General features: G+C 34.6%; 1 protein-coding gene and 1 non-coding gene across 2 annotated transcripts in view; both read right to left on the bottom strand.

Moving 5' to 3' along the window:
* Nucleotides 1-22114, bottom strand: part of HTR2C (5-hydroxytryptamine receptor 2C) — a 307860-nt gene that overhangs the window by 27883 nt on the left and 257863 nt on the right. The gene's annotated exons all lie outside the window — the stretch shown is intronic.
* On the bottom strand, nucleotides 17009-17115 carry LOC139081216 (U6 spliceosomal RNA). The gene has a single exon (XR_011536339.1). It is a non-coding gene; the product is annotated as a U6 spliceosomal RNA (small nuclear RNA).

The raw sequence follows: 22114 nt of genomic DNA, 5'->3' as shown, positions 1-22114 counted from the left end.
ACATTCTCCAGGAGAGATTATATTCTAAACCATAAAACAAACTTCAATAAATTATAAAGACTAGAAAAATAAAAAAGTATATTCTCTGGCCACATGGAATGAAATTAGAAATTGATAACAGAACAAAATTTGGGGAACTCACAAATATGTGGAAATTAAACACTCCCAAATAACAAATGAGACAAAGAAGAAATCAAAAGGAAAGTTAGAGATACTTTTAGATGAATAAAAATGAAGATACAACATACCAAAACTTACAAGATGCAGTTAAACAGCATGTGGAGGTTAATTTATTGCTTTAAATGACTATATTAAAAAATAAAAAAGATCTCAAATCAATAACCTAAGACCCACCTAAGACACTGGAAAATAAAGAGCAAACTAAACCTAAAGTAAGCAGAAGGTAGGAAATTATAAAGATTAGGGAAGAAATTAATGAAATAGAAAATAGTAGAACAGTAGAGAAAGTTAATGAAAATAAACCTGGTTCTTTGAAAAGTGCAACAAAATCAACAAACCTTTATCTAGATTGATGAAAGAGAGAGAAATAGAGAGGACCCAAATTGTTAAAATCAACTAATTGAACATTACTAATTACCTTCCAGAAATAAAGTATTATAAAGGAATACTATTAATAATTGTATGCTAGGGCTGGCCTTGTGGCCGGAGTGGTTAAGTTTTCGTGCTCTGTTTTGGTGTCTCAGGTTTTCGCTGGTTTGGATCCTGGGCACAGACATGGTACCACTCATCAGGCCATGCTGAGGTGGCATCCCACATAGCACAACCAGACGCACTCACAACTAGAATATACAACTATGTACTGGCGGGGTGGGGGTGGGGGGCGCGGGCGGGGTGGAGAGGTCTTTGGGCAGAAGAAGAAAAAAAAGAAGATTGGCAACAGATGTTAGCTCAGATGCCAATCTTTAAAAAAAAAAAAGAAAACTAGGCATCCCTAAAAAAACAATTGTATGCCAATAAATGAGACAACTAAGTAAGATTAAAGAAAAATTAACAATTCTTCATAAACTCTTCCAAAAAATGGAAGATGAAGTAACACTGTCAAACTTATTCTAGGAGGTCAGTAGCACCTTGATACCAAAAGAAGATGAAGACATTATAAGAAAAGAAAACTACAGACCAATATTTCATAGAAATATGAGAGGGACATCTGCATCATGGCAGCACAAGATGTTCCTCCTTTTTACCAACAAATTAACCATTCATCCATGAACAAAAATGCATTTGTGAGAGTTGTGGGATCTAGCTCCATACACCAAGGGAAGCAGGAAAATTCTCACCCAACTGTGCATCTAGCAATAGGGAGATGACCTTGGTATGAGCTGCAGAACCAGCAGAGCCAGCAAACCTTCCCAGACCCCTCTCACAGCAGTTGGGAAAAAACCTGGAAAGGGCTGACCTAGATAGATACCCATGCACAAGAGAGAATTTGCAGAAGTCCAGCCTTCCCCAGAGGAGGTTCCAAACACCAATGGAGCAAACAACAACAAAAACAACGAAGTACAAGTTTGGTTGCAGTGGAGGTGGTAAGAGAAAGTTTTTGAGTGTTGCACCCCCCGCCCCAATCCCACAAAGGAAACACTGCATGGGGCTGATCTGTCCAGTGCTTGGGATCTCTCCCGCAGGAGAAAGGAAGACTGGTGACTGAGTGCCTGGCTACCCTAGTAGTGCCAGATGTGGCTGGAGAAACCTATTTCTTTCCAGCAGCACCCAGATTAATGAGGCAGGGCCTCCATGACTGGGGAGAGGGAGGAGGTTAGAAAAGAGGTAGATAAGAATTTCAAAGGGAGTGACATCATCATCTTGGTGGAGTGAGTTGTCCCCTTTGCCTCTCCCCTCTAAGTTACAACCAATTGGACATCCGTTTACCAACAGAGGATTCCCTACACAGCACAATAGGATGCTTAACAGATCTATGCACCTATACATCTGAAGGTGGGTGGACTGGACCCCAGGGAGGCAGTGGAACTAGGGGAGCAGCTCTCTCCCCCTCTCCTGGCAGCAGTGATCCGGGGTGCAGATCCTCACACTGGCCTGCACACCTGTGAGAAAACAGGCATGGCTTTCACCCTGCCTGTCTCCCAGTGGACTCAGGCTGCAAGTCCGTGAGCACTTGCAGTGGGAGCAGAGAAGGTGGGTGCAGCTTGCTCCTTGCCCATCTCCCAGCAGACCCAGTATGCATGCCTCCCCCATTCTCCCAGCAGAGGCCAGGTCTTTCCAACCGTGTGGGCAGTATACACAATTCTGGTTTTCCCCACTGGGATGGGGAGCCCTGACTTGAGTTTTTAAAATACACTGGCTAGCACCAGAGAGCAGAGGCTACACAGCAAGCAGCAACAAAAACCTCTCCCTGCTTAGCCCCTGCTCCTCTCTAGTTGTGTCAGGTGAAATCTGCAGTGAGAGGCTTCAGGATAAACAGCAGAACAGGTGACCCAGCCCCCAGTGGTGGCATCCCCAACACCAGCTCCACCAGCAGTGGGGGCTGTGTACAATTCTCTGCACCCCTGGGGCCCTGACAGTGACAGTGACATCCATGAACCCAGCATGCCTTGAAGAGGTGTAACCACTACCCCTAGACAACCAAGGAACAGCAGCACTGGTGGTGCATGAGAAAGCAGAATCTGAGCCTGTGGTGGGCCAGTGGAGGAACACAAGATCCAGGTGATCCTAGAAGCAGTAGAAGTGCTCACAGCATGGTGACCCTGGTGGTGACACCAGAGACTGAAGCACCGTCCTAAATAACAGGCATCGGTAACCCCAGAGGCACAAGCAGCACAAGGAAGGCACTGACAATGCCTCTGGCAGATACAGTGGAGGGTGGAAAGTGGAGGCTCTCAAGTATAACCAGAAGCAGCTCAGGACCAAAGTAACCAAACTATACCCAAATAAGAAAGGTGGTTACTACAACAAATATGCCAGCAGAGCATCAATTCATCAAATGCCACAAAGAACTACAGTAACATGGTAGAACAGAGGGAGGATGTCAGCCCTCCAGAAGCCAAACTTGAAGTCACAGAAGATAACTATCTAAATGACAGAGAATTAAAAATAGCTGTCATGAAGAAACTCAATGAGTTGCAAGAAAACTCATAAAGACAGTTCAATGAGCTCGGGAGTAAAATAAATGAACAAACAAAGTACTTCACCAAAGAGATTGAAACGCTTAAAAAAAACCAAACAAATTCTGGAGATGAAGAACACAATTAATGAGATGAAAAATAAACTATAAAGCATTAAAAATAGAGCAGATCATATGGAGGAGAGAATTAGTAAGCCCAAAGATAAAAACCTAGAAATGATTTAGGTGGAGGAGAGAAAGCTAAGGAAAAAAAAAATTGAAGAAATTCTTTGAGGAATAGCCAACTCAATTAGGAAAATAACATAAGGATTATAGACATCCCAGACAAACTCTGTATGACTCCACTCCTATGTCTACTGATTACAACTAGAAGGACCCACAACTAAAATATACAACTATAAACTGGGGGGATTTGGGAAGAAAAAGCAGAAAGAAATAAAAGGAAAAGAAAAAGAAGATTGGCAACAGTTGTTAGCTCAGGTGCCAATCTTTACAAAAAAGAAAAAAAAAGGAAGTGGGTGTAGCCATACTTATATCAGAGAAAACAGACTTCAAAATAAGACAATAAGAGACAAAGACAGGCATTATATAATGATAAAAGGGACATTCCGTCAAGAACACATAACATATTAATATATATGCACCTAACACAGGATCACCAAAGTACATAAAGCAATTGTTAAGTAATCTAAAGGGAGAAATTGACAGCAACACAATAGTAGTAGGGGACCTTAAGATAATGCTTACGTCAATGAATAGATCATTCAGACAGAAAGCTAGCAAGAAAACCATGGCCTTAAATTAAACACTAGACCAGATGGACTTAATAGGTATATATAGAAGATTCCATTCAAAAGCAGCAGAATACACCTTCTTCTCAAGTGTACATGGAACATTCTCAAAGATAGACCATATGTTGAAAACAAAGCAGACCTCAACAGATTTAAGAAGATTTAAATCATATTAAGCATCTTTTCCAACTGCAATGGTATGAAACTAGAAATAACTACAAGAAAAAAGTTGAGAAAGTCACAAAAACGTGGCGACAAAACAACATACTACTGAACAACTATTGGGTCAATGAAAAAATCAAAGGAGAAATCAAAAAATACCTAGAGACAAATATATCAAAACACAACATACCAACTCTTATGGGATGCAGTAAAAATGGTACTAAGAGGGAAATTTATAGCAATACAGGCCTGGCTCAAGAAACAAGAATAATCTCAAATAAACAATCTCACACCATACCTAAAAGAACTAGAAAAAGAAGAACAAGCAAAGCCCAAAGTCAGTAGAAAGAAGGAAATAATAAATATCAGAACAGAAATAAATGAAATAGAGACCAAAAAAAACAATAGGAAGGATAAATGAAACTAAGAGCTGGTTCTTTGAAAAGATAAACAAAATTGATAAACCTTTAGCCAGACTCACTGAGAAAAGAGGGAAGGAAAGATAGAAGAAAAAGACTCACATAAATAAAATCAGAAATGAAAGAGGAGAAGGTACAATGGACACTGCAGAAATAGAAATACAAAGGTGTCTGCTACTTCAAACATGAAAGCAGCAATGCAAAACTACAAGAAACATAAAAAATGAAGGAAATGTGATATCATGAAAAGAAAATAATACTTCTTTGATAACTAAGTTTGAAGGCATGTAATTTTGTGATCTAGTTAATAAAGAACTCAAAACAGCTGTTTTGAAGACATTCAAGTAGCTACACGAAAACTCAGACAATTTGACAAAATCTTGAAAAAAATATGATCAAAATGATATTTTACAAAATAGATAAATGCATAATAAGGAACCAAACAGAAATTCTGGAGTTTAATTTCTCAATGAATGAAATGAAAACTATGATACAGAGCATATACAGTGGAGTAGAGCAAATGGAAGACAGAATAAGTTAGAGAATAGGGATTTTGAAATAACTCAGAGGAGAACAAAGTAAAAAGAGTGAAGAGAACCTATGTGATCTACAGGAATCCATGCAAAGCACAAATATTAGAATAATTGGGACTCTAAAAGAAGAAGAGAGGGAGAAGCCAGCAGAAAATATATTTAAATATATAATAGCTGAGAAATGCCCAATCTTAGAGAGAGAATTGGACATCCAAGTTTACAAATCTAATTGATCACGTATTATTTCAATACAAAAAGACCTTCTCCAAGAGACATTATAATGAAACTGTCAAAAATCGAAGATAAAAAAAGAATTCTAAAAGTAGACAAGGAAGAAAAGATTGTACCGTACAAAGGAACCCCCATTAGGCTATCAGCAGATTTTTCAGCAGAAACCTTACAAGCCAGGGGAGAGTGGTAAGACATATTCAAAGTACTGAGGAAAAAATTGCCAGACAAGCATACTCTATCTGGCAAAATTTTCTTTCAGATAGGAAGGTGCAATAAAGACTTTCTAAGACAAACAAAAGCTGAGGGAGTTTATCACCACTAGACCTGCCTTACAAGAAATGCTGAAAGTTCTTCAAGTAAAAATGAAAAGACGCTAATCAATAATATGAAAACATACAAAAGTAGGCAACACACTAGTAAAGGTAAATATACAAACAGACTTAGAAAACTCTAAATCTGTAATAAGATGGTGGATTAATCACTTAACTATAGTATAAAGGTCAAGGAAGAGAGTATGAAAAATAATTATAGCTACTATAATGTACTGACAAATACACAATATAAAAGGAAATAAGTAATGAACCAAAAGTCTTAAAGGAGGGGAGTAAAAGGGTGAACCTTTTGTAGATAATCAAAATTAAGTTGCTTTAAGCTTAAAATAGACTGTTTTACCTATGAGATGTTTTATGTGAGCCTCATGGTAACCATAAAGCAAAAACTTAGAACAGAGACAGACAAAATCAAGAAAAGGAAAACAGAGCATATCACCACGGAAAATCACCAATTTACAAAGATAGGCAGGGACATAGGGAAAAAGAAACAATGGAAATAAAAAATCAACTAGAAAACAATTATTAAGATGGCATTAGTAAGTTCTCACATATCAATAATTACTCTAAACATAAATGGATTGAATTCACCAATCAAAAAGCACAGAGTGACTGGCTTCATTAAAAGAACAAAACTTAATTATGTGCTGTCCATAAGAGCCTCACTTAAGCTTTAAGAACACTCATAAGCTCAAAGTGAAGGGATGGAAAAAAATATTCCACGCAAGTGAAACCAAAAGAAAGCAGAGATGGCTACACTTATATCAGACAAAATAGACTTTAAGCCAAAAAATGGTAACAAGAGACAAACAAAGTCATTATATAATGATAAAAGGGTTAATTCATCAAGAAGATTAAACAATTGTAAATATATATATACACCCATCATCAGAATACCTAAATATATTAAGCAAATACTGACAGATCTGAAGGGAGAAATAGACAACAATACAATAACAGTAGGGGACTTCAATATCCCACTTTCAGCAATGATCATCCAGACAGAAAAACAACAAGGAAACAATGGACTTGAACAATAAATTAGACCAAAATAACTTAACAGACATTTATAGAACATTCTATCCAGCAGCAGTGGAATATACATTCTTCTCAAGTACACATGGAACACTCTCTAGGCTAGATCATGTGATAGGTCACAAAATAACTCTTAGCAAATTTTAAGAATGTTGAAATTATACCAAGTATCTTTTCTGACCACAATGTTATGAAACTGGAAAACAACAAAAAGAAGAAGGTTGGAAAATTTACAAATATGTGGAAATTGAACAACACACTCTTGAACAACCAATGGGTCAAAGAAGAAATCAAAAGAGAAATAAAAAATATCCCAAAACAAATGAAAATGGAAACAATATATCAGAAGTTTATAGGAATAAACACAGATAAGAAAATAGAAAGATCTCAAATAAACAACCTAACTTTACATATACCATAACTAAGTGTGATTTATCTGCAGGATGCAAGGATGGCTCAACATACACAAATCAATAAATGTGATATACTATATTAATAGAATGAAAGATAAAAATCATACAATCATCTCAATGGATGCAGAAAAAGAATCTTTCAAAATTCAACATTTTTTTCATGATTCAAACCCTCAATAAATTGAGTATGGAAAGAACATATATCAACATAATAAAGACCATATAAGACAAACTCACAGCTAACATTATACTCAGTGGTAAAAAATTGACAGCATTTCCTCTAAGATCAGGAGTAAGACAAGGGTGCTCACTCTCACTATTCTTATTAACCATAGTACTGGAAGTTCTAGCCAGAGCAATTAGGCAAGACAAGAAATAAAAAAACATCCAAATTGGAAAGGAAGAAGTAAAATTGTAATTATTTGCAGGTGTTAGGATCTTATATGTAGAAAACCCTAAAGCCTCAACCAAAAAACTATTGAAACTAATCAATGAATTCAATCAAGTTGCAGGATATAAATTCAACATATAGAAATCAGTTGCATTTCTATACACTTACAACAAAACATCTGAAAAAGAAATGAACTATCCCATTCACAAGAGCTTCAAAAACAACAAAATACTTAGGAATAAATTTAACCAAATAAATGTGAGATTTGTACAATGTAACCTACAAGACCCGGATGAAAGAAGTTGAAGAGGACACAAACAAATGGAAAATATCCTGTGTTCATGGATTGGAAGAATTAATATTGTTAAAATGTCCATACTACTCAAAGCCAGCTATAGATTTAACGAAATCCCTATCAAAATTCCAATGGCATTTTTTTCAATGTACAAACATCCTTCCCCTTATTTTTCACACAAATGCTAATATATTATCACTTAATATAAATGATTTTGGGCCAGCCCTGTGGCGTACTTGTTACATTTGGTGCACTCTGCTTTGGTTGGCTGGGTTTCCGGATTCGCATCTGGGCATACACATACATCATTCGTCAGCCATGCTGTGTTGGCAACCCACATACAAAACAGAGGAAGATTGGCACAGATCCAATGGCATTTTTTGCAGAAGTAGAAAAAGTATCCTAGAATTTGTATGTAACCACAAAAGACCACGAATAGCTAAAGAAATTATGAGAAAGAAGAACAAAGCCAGAAGCATCACACTTCAAACTACATAACAAAGATATGGTAGTTAATACAGTATGGTACTGGCATAAAAATAGACACACAGACCAGTGAAACAGAATAGAGAACCCAGAAATTAACCCTAGCATATACAGTCAGCTAATATTTCACATGGAGCCAAAAACACTTAAGGGGAAAGGACAGTCTCTTGAACAAACGATGTTGAGAAAACTGCATAACTACATGCAGAAAAATGAAATTGCACCTCTATACATCAATCACAAAAATTAACTCAGAATGGATTAAAGACTTAAATATAATATCTGATAACATAAAGCTCCTAGAAGAAAACATAGGGAGAAATTCTTCAACATTGGATTGGGCAATCACTTTTTGGATACAATACCAAAAGCACAAGCAACAGAAGCAAAAATCAACAAATGGGTCTACCTCAAACTAAAAAGAGCTTCTGCAGAGCAAAAGAAACAATCAACAAAATAAAAAGGCAACCTATGGAATGGGAGAAAATATTTGCAAACCATATACCAGATAAGGGGTTAAAATCCAAAATATATAAAGAACTCATATAACTCAATAACATAAACACAAACAATCCAATTAAAAAATGGGCAGAGAAACTAAATAGACATTTTTCTAAAAATACATGTAAATAGGCAACAGGTACATGAAAAAATGCTCGAAATCACTAATCATCAGGGAAATGCAAATCGAAACCACAATGAGATATCACCTCACACCTTTTAGAATAGCTATCATCAGGAAGACAAGAGCTAACAAATGTCTGTGAGGATGTAGAGATAGGGGAACCCTTTTACACTGCTGGCCAGAATATAAATTGGTGCACCTATTATGGAAAACAGTATGGACATTACTCAAATAATTCAAAATAGAACTACCATATGATCCAGCAATTCCATTTCTGGATATATATTCCAAGGAAAAGAAAACTGGGTTTTGAAGAGATATATGCACTCCCATGTTTATTGCAGCATTATTCACAGTGGTCAAGATACGGAAACAACTTGAGTGTCAGTCAACAGATTGATGGATAAAGAAGTTGTGGTATATATATAATATTAAATATTATTCAGCCATGAGAAAAAAGAAAAATCCTGCCATTCACAACAGCATGGATGAACCTTGAGGGCATTATGCTAAATGAGATTAGTCAGACAGAGAAAGATAAATATTGTATGATCTCACTTATATGTGGAATCTAAAAAAGCCAAACTTGTAAAAACAGAGATTAGAATGGTGGTTACCAAAGGCTTGGTGTGGGGTGGGAGAAATTGGGGATATGTTGTTTAAGGGTACAAACCTGGAACAAGTAGATAAATAAGTACTGGAGAGCTAATGCACAGCATAGTAATTATAGTCAACAATGCTGTATTATAAACTTCAAAGTTGCCAAGAGACTAGATGCTAATTGTTCCCACCACTAAAAGGAAGTGATTATTATATGATGTGATAGAGGTATTCACTAACGCTATAGTGGTAATCATATTGCAATATGTAAATGTATCAAATCAACATTTTGTACACTTTAAACTTAACCAATGTTATATGTCAATTATATTTGAGCAAAAAAAGAAACATGGATGCAAAAATACTCCCCAAAATACTAGCACACTGAACCAAGCAACATAAAAAATTACACACCATGATCAAGTGGGATTTATCCCAGATAGGTAAGGTTGGTTTAACATCAACAGAATTTTAAAAAATGCATGATCACCTCAATAAATGCATAAATAACATTTGAAAAACCTCCATTGCCCTTTCATGATAAAAACACTCGGTAAACTATTAATAGAAGAGAACTCCTCAGTTTGACAAAGGACATCTATGAAAAACTCACAACTCACATCTCACTTAATGATGAAAGACCTCCTAAGACCTCTTGGTATCCCCCTAAGATCAGAAACAAGGCAAGGCTGTGCACTCTGGCCACTTTTACTCATCACTGTACTAGAATTTCTAGAGAAGACAATGACACAAAAAAAAACAAAATAAAAGCCATCTAGATTGGAAAAGAACTTGAAGCTATCTATGTTTGCAGATAATATGATCTTGTATACAGAAAATCCTAAAGAATACACTAAAAAATTAGTAGAACTAGTAAATAAGTCAGGAAAATTGCATTATACAAGATTGATGTCCAATCCAATATATGAAATTAAGAAAACAATTCGATTTACAATAACATTGAAAAGAATAAAGTACTTAAGAATAAATTTTAAAAAAGAAATCCAAACTTTTTAAATTGAAAACTACCAAACATTGTTGAAAAAAGTAGAGAATTTAAATGAATAGAAAAAAGCTCATGTCCATGGATCAGAAGATTTAAAATTGTTAAGATGGAAAAGATGCCCAAAGTAGACTAAAGAGTCAACACAATTCCTGTCAGCAACCCAGCTGACTTCTTTGTAAAAATTGACAAGCCAATTCTAAAACTCATATGGAGTTGCAAAAGACTCAGAATAGCCAAAGTAATCTTGAAATAGAAGAACAAGGTAGGAGAAATCATACTTCCTGATTTTGAAACTTACTACAAAGCAATGATAATCAAGACCATGTGGTACTGACAAAAATAGATAGATAGATCAATGAAATAGAATTGAGAGTCCACAAGTAAACCTATGTGTTTATGGTCAACTGATTTTCAACAAGGCTGCCAGGACCATTGCTATGGTCTGAATGACTGTGTCCCTCCCAAAATTCATATGTTGAAATCCTAACCCAAAGGTGATGATATTAAGAGGAACCTTTGGGAAGTGATTAGGTCATGAGAGATGAGCCCTTGTGAATGGGATTAGTGCCCTTATTCCATTAGGGCTGGAGAAAGCTCCCTTGCCCTTCTGTGATGTGAGATTATAGTGAAAAGATGGCCATCTAGAAAGTGAGACTTCACTAGATATTGAATTTGCCAGTGCCCTGATCTTGGACTTCCCAGCCTCCAGAACTGTGAGAAATAAATATTTGTTGTTTATAAGCCACCCAGTTTATAGGATTTTGTCATAGCAGTCTGAAGGACAAAGACAATGATTCAATGTGGTAAAAATAGTCTTTTCAAATGGTGCTGGAATAAGTGGATACCAACATGCAAAAGAATGAAATTGGACTCTTACACCATCTACAAAAATTAACTCAAAATGGATCAAAGACCAAAATGTAAGAGGCAAAAACTAGACAATTTTAAGAAGAAAAGATAGGCATACATCCTTATGATTATAGATTTGGTAATGTTTTCTTAAATATGACAATAAAAGGACAAGTGACAAAATAAAAATGAATTGAACTTCATCAAAATTGAAAATGTTTGCACCGCAAATGATACCATCAAGGAAGTGAAAGGATAACTGACACAATGGCAGGAAATACTTACAAGTCATATATCTTCTATATGTCTTTCATCCAGAATACATGAAAATGCTTACAATTTAATAATAACAGATAGATAACCCAATTAAAATTGGGAAAAGGATCAGTAGCTATTAGGGAGATGCAAATAAAAACCACAATGAGATAACACTTTACACACACTAAGATGGGTATAATCGTAAACATTGACAACAAAAAATGTCAGTAATGATATGAAGATATTGGAACCCTCCTATACGGATGATGGGAATTTAAAATGGTACATTAGCTTTGGAAAACAATTTGACAGTTACAGTATGACCCAGGAATTCCTTAGTTATGTATCCAAGAGAATTGAAAACAGGTGTTCAAACACAAACTGTTCATAGCAGGATTATTCACGATGAAAAAGAATGAAAACAACTCAAATGCCCATGAGTAGAAGAATGAAAAAAAGTAAATGGTGGTATATTCTTATAATGAAATCTTATTCAGGCTTAAAAAAGGAATCATAGATACATGCCACCATATGGATGTACCTTAAAAACATTACCAAGTGAAAAAGCCAATCACACAAGACTACATATTATATTACTGCAACTACATGAGATTCCAACTATTGCCAGAGTAAGCATGTAGAGACAGTTGATTAGTTCTTGCCTAGGCATATGTTGTTGGGTAGGTAGGGGTAGTGATAGCTATAGAATTTCTCCTTGTGGTCATAAAAACATTTTCATCAAACACTTTTCCAAAAAATAGAAAAGGAAAGAACATTTCCCATCTCATTCTATGAAGCCAGTATTACCCTGATACCAAAAACAGACAAAGACATCATACAAAAAGAAAACCACAGGCAGATACTTTTTATTAATATAGGCAAAAAAACCCCTCAACAACATACTTGCCAACCAAATCCAGCAACATACAAAACGAGTATACATCATATCAAATGAGATTTATCCAAAGGACGCAAGGCTGTGTCAGCATACAAAAATTAATCAACACAACAGGCCATAATAATAGAATAAAGGACAAAATCCATTGCATTTTTGTGATGAAACAGTGAACGTACAAGAAACAGAAGGGAACTTCCTCAACTTTATAGAAGGCATCTACAAAACACCTACAGCTAATATCATACTTCATTATGAAAAACGAAGATCAAAAAGGGAGAAGTTTACTTTCACCACTTCTATTCAACATTATACTGGAGTTTAAGCAGAGCATTTAAGTAAGAAAAAGAATTAAAGGCATCCAGATTTTAAAGGAAGAGGTAAAACCATCTTTATTTGAAGATTACATGATCTTGTGTTAGGAAATGAATTCAGCAAGTCTTTAGGATAAAAGATAATATGAAAGAATCAATTGTAGTAGTATATAATAGCAATGGGAAATCTATAAATGAAATAAAACAATTCCAATTTCAATAGCATCAAAAAGTAATAAAATATTTAGGAATAAATTTAACAAAAGTGCAAGATCTGTACACTGAAAATTGCAAAAGAAAAATTGAAAGAAATTAAAGAATATCTAAATACATGGAAAGATATCTCATGTTCATGGATTGGAAGACTTAATTTGTTAATGCTTTACAAATTGTTCTACAGATTCAATGTAATATGTATCAAAATTTTAAATGACTTATTTTTCTGAAATTTACAAAAACCCCAAGACTTTCAAAAATATATATATATATAAAAGAAATTGACAAGCTGCTTATAAAATTTATATGGAGCTGCAAGGGACTCAGAATAGCCAAAACAATATTGAAAAAGAAGAACAAAGTTGGAGCACTCACACTTTCGCATTTCAAAACATACTACAAAGCCACAGTAATTAAGACTGTGTGGTATTGAAATAAGGAGAGCCTTGTAGATCAGCAGAATAGAATTGAGAGTCCAAAAATAAACTCTTATTTTATTGTCACTCATTATTTGAGAAGGATGCCTATACAATTCAATGGGGAAAGAATAGCCTTTTTAACAAATGATGATGGGACAATTGCATATCTGCTCACAAAGAATGAAGTTGGACTCTTACCTCACAACATCTACAAAAATTAACTTAAAATGAATGAAAGAGCTAAATGGAAGAGCTAAAACTATAAAAATCTAAGGAAAAAAACATAGGAGTAAATCTTCAAGACCCTGCCTTCTTAGACATGAGACCAAAAGCATAAACCATTAAAGAAAAACGATAGATAAATTGGGCTTCATCAAAATTAAAAACTTTTGTGTTGCAAATGCAAGATCAAGAAAGTGAAAAGACAATTAATAGAATGGGAGAAAATATTTGCAAATCGTATATCATCTAAGTGTCTTTTATCTAGGCTATATAAAGATCTTTTACAACTCCATAGCAAAAAGATAATCCAATTAAAAATTAGCAAAGTATATAAATTTCTCTAAAGAAGACATACAATTGACTGATATTAATATGAAAGTATGCTCAGCATCATTAGCCATTAAGGAAATACAAATCAAAACCACAATGAGATGTCACTTAACAAATACTAAGATGAGTATAATCATAAATACAGACAATAACAAATGTTGATGAGGATATGAAAAAATTAGAACTCTCCTACGTGGTTGATGGGAATTTAAAATAGTACAGCTGCATTGGAAAACTGGTTGGCAATTCCTAAATAAGTTAAACATAGAGTTATCATGTAATGCAGGATTTCCACTCCTAGGATATACCTGTAAGAACTGAAAACATATGTCTACACAGAAACTTACATATGGATGTTCATAGCAGCATTATTCATAATTTAAAAAACTAGAAATAATTCCAATGCCCATAAACAGAAGAATAGATAAATTGTGGTATAGTCATACAATGGAATATTATTCAGCCATAAAAATGAGTGAAGCACGGTCATGTGCTAAAACATGGATGAGCTTTGAAAACACTATGTTATTTGAAAGAAGTCATACACAAAAGATCATATAGTGTATGACTTTCTGTATATAAAGTGTTCAGAATATGCAAACTCATAGAGACAGAAAGTAGATTACTGTTTGCCCAGGGTTAGGGGGAGGAGGAATGGGTAATAATTGCTAATAGGTAAGTAGTTTCTCTTTGGGTGATGAAAATATTCTGAAATTGGTTAGTGGTGATGGTTGCACAACTTTGTGAATATACTAAAAACCTCTGACCAAATTATACATGGAAGAAGAGACATTACAATTCTGATACCACAGAAATATATGGATCATAAGAGACTACTATGAACAATTATGTGCCAATAAATTAGATAACCTAGAAGAAATGGATACTTTTTTAGACACATACAACCTACCAAGATGAATCATGAAGAATTAGAAAATCTGATCAGAACAATAATGAGTAAGGAGTTTGAAGCAATAATAAAAAGCCTCTCAACAACGAACAGCCCAGGACCAGATGGCTTCACTAGTGAATTCTACCAAACATTTAAAGAATGAAGGCCAATCCTTCTCAAAGTCTTCCAAAAAATTGAAGAGGAGGGAACATTCCCAAACTCATGTTACAAGGTCAGCATGCCCTGAGAAAAAACAATATAAGTACACTACAAGAAAAGAAAACCACAGGACAATAGCCCTGATGAATATAGATGAAAAAATCCTCAACAAAATACTAGCAAACTGAATTTAACAGAATGTTAAAAGGAACATACACCATGATCAAGTGGGATTTATCCCTGAGATGCAAGGATGATTTGACCTACACAAATTAGTAAATGTGATACACCACATTAATATAATGAAGGATAAAATCTTATGATCATATCAATAAAAGCAAAAAAAGTATTTTGCAAAATTTGAAATTCTTTTATGATAAAGCTCTCAACAAATTGGGTATAGAAGGAATGTATCTCAACACGATAAAGTCTTTATATAACAAGCCCACAGCTAATATCATACTCAGCAGTGAAAGGTTGAAATCTTGTCCTCTAAGATCGGGAAGAAGACAAAAATGCCTACTCTTGCTACTCTTATTCAACATAGTACAAGAAGTCCTAGCCAGAACAATTAGGCAAGAAAAAGAAAGAAAAGACATCCAAATCAGAAAGGAAGAAGTAAAATTGACTCTGTTTACAGATGACATAGTTGTATACACAGAAATTTCTAAAGACTTCATCAAAAAACTATTAAAAGTAACAAACTAATTTAATAAAGTTTCAGGATACAAAATCAACATAGAGAAATCAGTTGCATTTCTACACACTAACAACAAACAATTTGAAAAGGAAATAAAGAAAATAATTCCATTTACAATAGTATCAAACACAACAAAGTACTTAGGAATAAATTTAAGTTAGTGAAACATCTGTACACTGAAGGCTACAAGACTTTGGTGAAAGAGATTGAAGAAGGTACAAATAAATGAAAAGATATCTCATGTTCATGGATTGGAAGAATCAATATTGTTAAAATGCCCATACTACCCAAAGCCATCTATAGATTCAGTGGAATCGCTACCAAAATTTCAATGGCACTTTTTAAAAAAATTGTTTTATTAAGACTATGATAGTTTACAACCTTGTGAAATTTCAGTTGTACATTATTGTTAGTCATGTTGTAGGTGCACCACTTCACCCTTTTTGCCCTCCCCCCACCCCCTCCTTTCCCCTGGTAACCACCAATCAGTTCTCTTTGTCTATGTGTTTAACTTCCACCTATGAGTGGAGTCATACGGAGTTCATCTTTCTCTGTCTGGCTTATTTCACTTAACATACTACCCTCAAGGTCCATCCATGTTGTTGTGAATGGGACGATTTTATCCTTTTTATGGCTGAGTAGTATTCCATTGCATATGTATACCATATCTTCTTTATCCAATCATCAGTTGATGGGCACTTAGGTTGCTTGCACATCTTGGCTATTGTAAATAATGCTGCAATGAACATAGGGGTGCATGGGATTTTTGGAATTGCTGATTTGAAGTTCTTTGGATACCCAGTAGTGGGATAGCTGAGTCATAAGGTATTTCTATTTTTAATTTTTGAGAAATCTCCATACTGTTTTCCATAGTGGCTGCACCAGTTTGCATTCCCACCAGCAATGTATGAGGGTTCCTTTTTCTCCACAACCTCTCCAACATTTATCATTTTTTGTTTTGGATATTTTTGCCATTCTAACAGGTGTAAGGTGGTGCCTTAGTGTAATTTTGATTTGCATTTCCCTGATGATTAGTGATGATGAGCATCTTTTCATGTGTCTATTGGCCAACCGTATATATTCTTTGGAGAAATGTCTATTTATGTCCCCTGTCCATTTTTTGATCAGGTTGTTTGATTTTTTTGTTGTTGAGCTGTGTGAGTTCTTTATATATAATGGAGATGAACCCATTGTCAGATATATAACTTGTAAATATTTTTTCCCAATTAGTGGGCTCTTTTTTTGTTTCAATCCTGTTTTCCCTTGCCTTGAAGAAGCTCTTTAGTCTGATGAAGTCCCATTTGTTTATTCTTTCTATTGTTTCCCTTGTCTGAGGAGTTAAAAAATATGGAACGCTTCATGAATTTGCGTGTCATCCTTGCACAGGGGCCATGCTAATCTTCTCTGTGTCATTCCAATTTTAGTATCTGTGCTGCCGAAGCGAGCAGTGAATGGCACTTTTTACAAAATTAGATAAAACAATCCTAAAATTTGTATAGAACCAAGATTACCCCAAATAGCCAAAGCAATCTTGAGAAAGAAGAACAAAGCTGGAGGCATCATGCTTCCTGATTTCAAACTATACTACAAACCTATAGTAATCAAAACAGTATGGTACAGGCATAAAAACAAACACATAGACCAATGGAGCAGAATCAAGAGCCTAGAAATAAACCCTTGCGTATACAGTCAATTAATATTTGACAAGGGGGCCAAGAATACTCGATGGGGAGGAGATAGTCTCTTCAAGAAATGGTGTTGTGAAAACTGGATATTCACATGCAGCAGAATGAAATTGTACCCTTACCTTATATCACTTACACCACCACAAATTTACTTGAAATGGATTAAAGACTTAAATATAAGACCTAAAACTATAAGACTCCTAGGGGAAAACACTCCTTAACATTGGTCTTGGTGAAGATTTTTTGGATATGACACCAAAAGGACCCAGAACAAAAGCAAAAATAAACAAGTGGCTCTACATCCAACTAAAAAGCTTCTGCACAGTAAAAGAAACAATAACAGAGTAAAAAGGCAGCCTATGGGGTGGGAGAAAATATTTGTACACCATATACCTAATAAGGGGTTAATATCCAAAATATATAAGAAATTCATATGACATCAGCAAAAAGCAAATAACCCAACTAAAAAATGGGTAAAGGAAGATGTTACTATGGGGAAAACTGAGAAAAGAGTATACAGAATCTCTCTATTATTTCTTGTAATTGCATATGAATCTACAATTATCTCAAAATGAAAAGCTTATTTAAAAATTTTTAAAAACGGGAAAAGGACTTGAATAGACACTTTTCTAAAGAAGACATACAAATGGCCAACAGTTATGTGAAAAGGTGACCAACATCACTAATCATCAGGGAAATGCAAATAAAAACCACAATGAGATATCACCTCACATCTGTTAGAATGGCTATTATCAAAAAGACAAGAGATAATACGTGTTGGCAAACATGTGGAGAAAAGGGAACCCTGGTGCACTGTTGGTGGGAACGTAAATTGGTATAGCCACTATGGAAAACAGTTTGGAGATTTTTTAAAAAACTAAAAACAGAACTGCCATATGATCCAAAGGTATATATCCAAAGGAAATGAAATCATTATCTTGAAAAGATATCTGCTCCACTGTGTTCATGGCAGCATTATTCACAATAGCCAAGACATGGAAACAACATCAACATACGTTGATGGATGAACGGATAAAGAAGATGTATATATATACACACACAGAATGGAATAGTATTCAACCACAAAAAAGAAGGAAGTCCTGCCATTTGCAACAACATGGATGAACCTGGAAGGCATTATGCTAAGTGAACTAAGTCAGGCAGAGAAAAACAAGTATTGTATGATTTCACTTATAGGTAGAATCTAAAAAAGCCAAATTCATAGAAACAAAGAGTAATTGGTGTTATCCAGGGGCCAGGATGTGGGGGAAATGTGGAAATGTTGGTCAAAGGGTACAAACTTCAAGTTATAAAATGAATAAGCTCTGGGGATCTAATGTACAGAATGGTGACTACAGTTAACAATACTTGCATATTCAAAAGCTACTAAGAGAGTAGATCTTAAATGTTCTCACCTCATACATGCACACAGGTAATTATGTGAGGTGATGGATTTTTTAACTAACCTTATTATGGTAATCATATATATATATATATCTCAAATCATGTTGTATACCTTAAACTTACACAATATTAGAATGAAATTATATGTCAATAAATCTGGAAAAATTAAAATCTCTGAATTTTACACTTTAAAATTGTGAACATATGTGAATTATATCTCAATTACAGGAAAGCAAGACATGGAAAAAGTTATATTATGCTAACACAAATCAAAGAAAGCGGATGTGTCTATTTTAATATCATAATATCTAAATTTATCAAAAGTTCATTTGAGTCATAAATGTGCACCTAATGATATAGGTTAGAAATACATTGACTAAAACTGATAGAACTGAAAGTAGAAATAAAAAAGTCCACAGATATAATCAGAGAATTCAACACCCTTCATCAGTAATCCATGGAACTAGGAGGAAAAAGACCAATAAAAACAAGGAGGACTTGAACAACATTATCAGCCAACACGTGCTATTAATATGTGGAGAATAATCTGTCCAAAAATAGCAGAATACCATTTTTTCCAAGGGCACACAGGACATTTAGCAATGTAGACCATTTTATTTACCTTAATAACTATTAATTTATCAATTATTTTTATGAAATATAAAATATATTTTATAATGATGTCATTAATTTCAATATTGATTTAAATAACAGAAATACATAAGGAAATTCTCCAAATATTTGGACACTAAACAGTACATTTCTGAATAACTCATGGTTCAAAGGAGAAATCACAAGGCAAATTATAAAGTATTTTTGAATGAATGAAAATAAAAACAGCATCTCGAAATGTTTGGAACACAGCTAAAGTGATGCCTACAGGAAAATTCATTGCATTAAATACTTATATTACTAAAGAAGAAAGGTTTAAAAGCAATGACCTATGATTTTACCCTAAGGAACTAGACAAAGTATCAAATTTAACCCAAAGTAAAGCAAAAGAATGCAAATACTAAAGATAAAAATACGTCACTGAAGTATATAGGAAAGCAATAAAGAAAAAACAATGAAATCAAGAAAGTGATATAGTTGATAAAAATCCAGTCAGATCAATCAGGAAAAATAGACGAGATACAAATTATCAACATCAGGAATGAAGTAGGAGAATGCACTACAGATCCTATAAATATTAACAGAGAATAATATGTGAAAAACTTTAAGCCAATATACTTGACAACTTAGATGTTACGGATAAATTCTTTAAAAGATACAGACTTATCAAAGGTCACCTTAGAAGTTATAGAAAACCCAAATAACTGTGTATCTATTAAAGAGATTGATGTTGCAGTTCAAAATCTTCCCACAATGAAAACGCCAGGCCTGAATGGCTTCAGTGGTGAATTCTACCATACATTTAAGAAAGAAATTATTCTAATTCTAAATTCTTTCTAAAAACAAAAGAAGTAATGCTTCCCAACACATTCCATGAGGCCAGTGTTACCTCAATTCCAAAACTGGACAAATACATAATAGGAAAACTATAGACGAATGCCCTTCATGAACATTGATGCATAAATTTTAAACAGAATTTTAGCAGCTTCAACCCACCAGTAACCAAAAAATTAAGGCAACATGATCAAATGCTGTTTATTCCAGAAATAGAAGATTCATTGACATTAAAAAATTAACTGATATAATTTTCCATATCAAGAGATTAAAAAAGAAAATCCATATGATCATCTCATAGACTCAATGGAGAAAAACTGAAAGCTATCCCTCTAAGAACAGGAACCAGACAAGGATGCCCGCTGTCACCACTCTTATTTAACATAGTATTGGAAGTCCTAGCCAGAGCAATCAGGCAAGAAAAAGAAATAAAAGGGATCCACATTGGAAAAGAAGAAATGAAACTGTCACACTTTGCAGATGACGTGATTTTATATCTAGAAAACCCTAAAGAGTCCACTAAAAAACTTTTAGAAATAATAAAGGAATACAGGCAAGTTGCAGGATACAAAATCAATGTACAAAAATCCGTTGTGTTTCTATACACTAACAACGAAGTAGCAGAAAGAGAAATTAAGAATACAATCCCATTTACAATTGCAACAAAAAGAATAAAATACCTAGGAATAAACTTAACCAAAGAGGTGAAAGATCTGTACACCGAAAACTATAAAACATTGTTGAAAGAAATCGAAGAAGACACAAAGAACTGGAAAGATATTCCGTGCTCTTGGATTGGAAGAATTAACATTGTTAAAATGTCCATACTTCCTAAAGCAATCTATAGATTCAACGCAATCCCTATCAAAGTTCCAACAACATTTTTTACAGAAATAGAACAAAGAATCCTAAAATTTATATGGAACAACAAAAGACCCCGAATAGCCAAAGGATTCCTGAGAAAAAAGAACAAAGCTGGAGGTATCACACTCCCTGATTTCAAATTATACTACAAAGCCATAGTAACCAAAACAGCATGGTACTGGCACAAAAACAGACACACAGATCAATGGAACAAAATTGAGAGCCCAAAAGTAAACCCACACGTTTATGGAGAGCTAATATTCGACAAGGGAGCCAAGAGCATACGATGGAGAAAGGAGAGTCTCTTCAATAAATGGTGTTGGGAAAACTGGACAGCCACATGCAAAAGAATGAAAGTAGACCATTCCCTTACACCATGCACAAAAAAATCAACTCAAAATGGATTAAAGACTTGAATGTAAGACCCGAAACCATGAGACTTCTAGAAGAAAACATGGGCAGTACGCTCTATGACATTGGTCTGAGCAGCATATTTTCAAGTCCCATGTCTGACTGGGCAAGGGAAACAAAAGAAAAAATGAACAAATGGGACTACATCAAACTAAAAACTTTCTGCACAGCAAAGGAAACCATCAGCAAAATGAAAAGACAACCTAACAATTGGGAGAAGATATTTGCAAACCACATATCAGATAAGGGGTTAATATCCAAAATATACAAAGAACTCATAAAGCTCAACAACAAAAAACCCAACAATCCAATTAGAAAATGGGCAAAAGATCTGAACAGAGATTTCCCCAAAGAAGAAATACAGATGGCCAACAGGCATATGAAAAGATGCTCAACATCATTAGCTATCAGGGAAATGCAAATCAAAACTACAATGAGGTATCACCTCACTCCAGTCAGAATGGCTATAATTAACAAGACAGGAAATAACAAATGTTGGAGAGGGTGTGGAGAGAAGGGAACTCCTGTTCACTGCTGGTGGCAGTGCAAACTGGTGCAGCCACTATGGAAAGCAGTTTGGAGTATCCTCAGAAAATTAAGGATAGATCTACCATATGATCCAGCTATTCCACTGCTG

The sequence above is a fragment of the Equus przewalskii genome, chromosome X (assembly GCF_037783145.1).
Source record: "Equus przewalskii isolate Varuska chromosome X, EquPr2, whole genome shotgun sequence".
NCBI lineage: Eukaryota > Metazoa > Chordata > Mammalia > Perissodactyla > Equidae > Equus > Equus przewalskii.
Note: the sequence above shows the minus strand (reverse complement) of the source record. Positions and strands in the feature narration are given on the sequence as shown.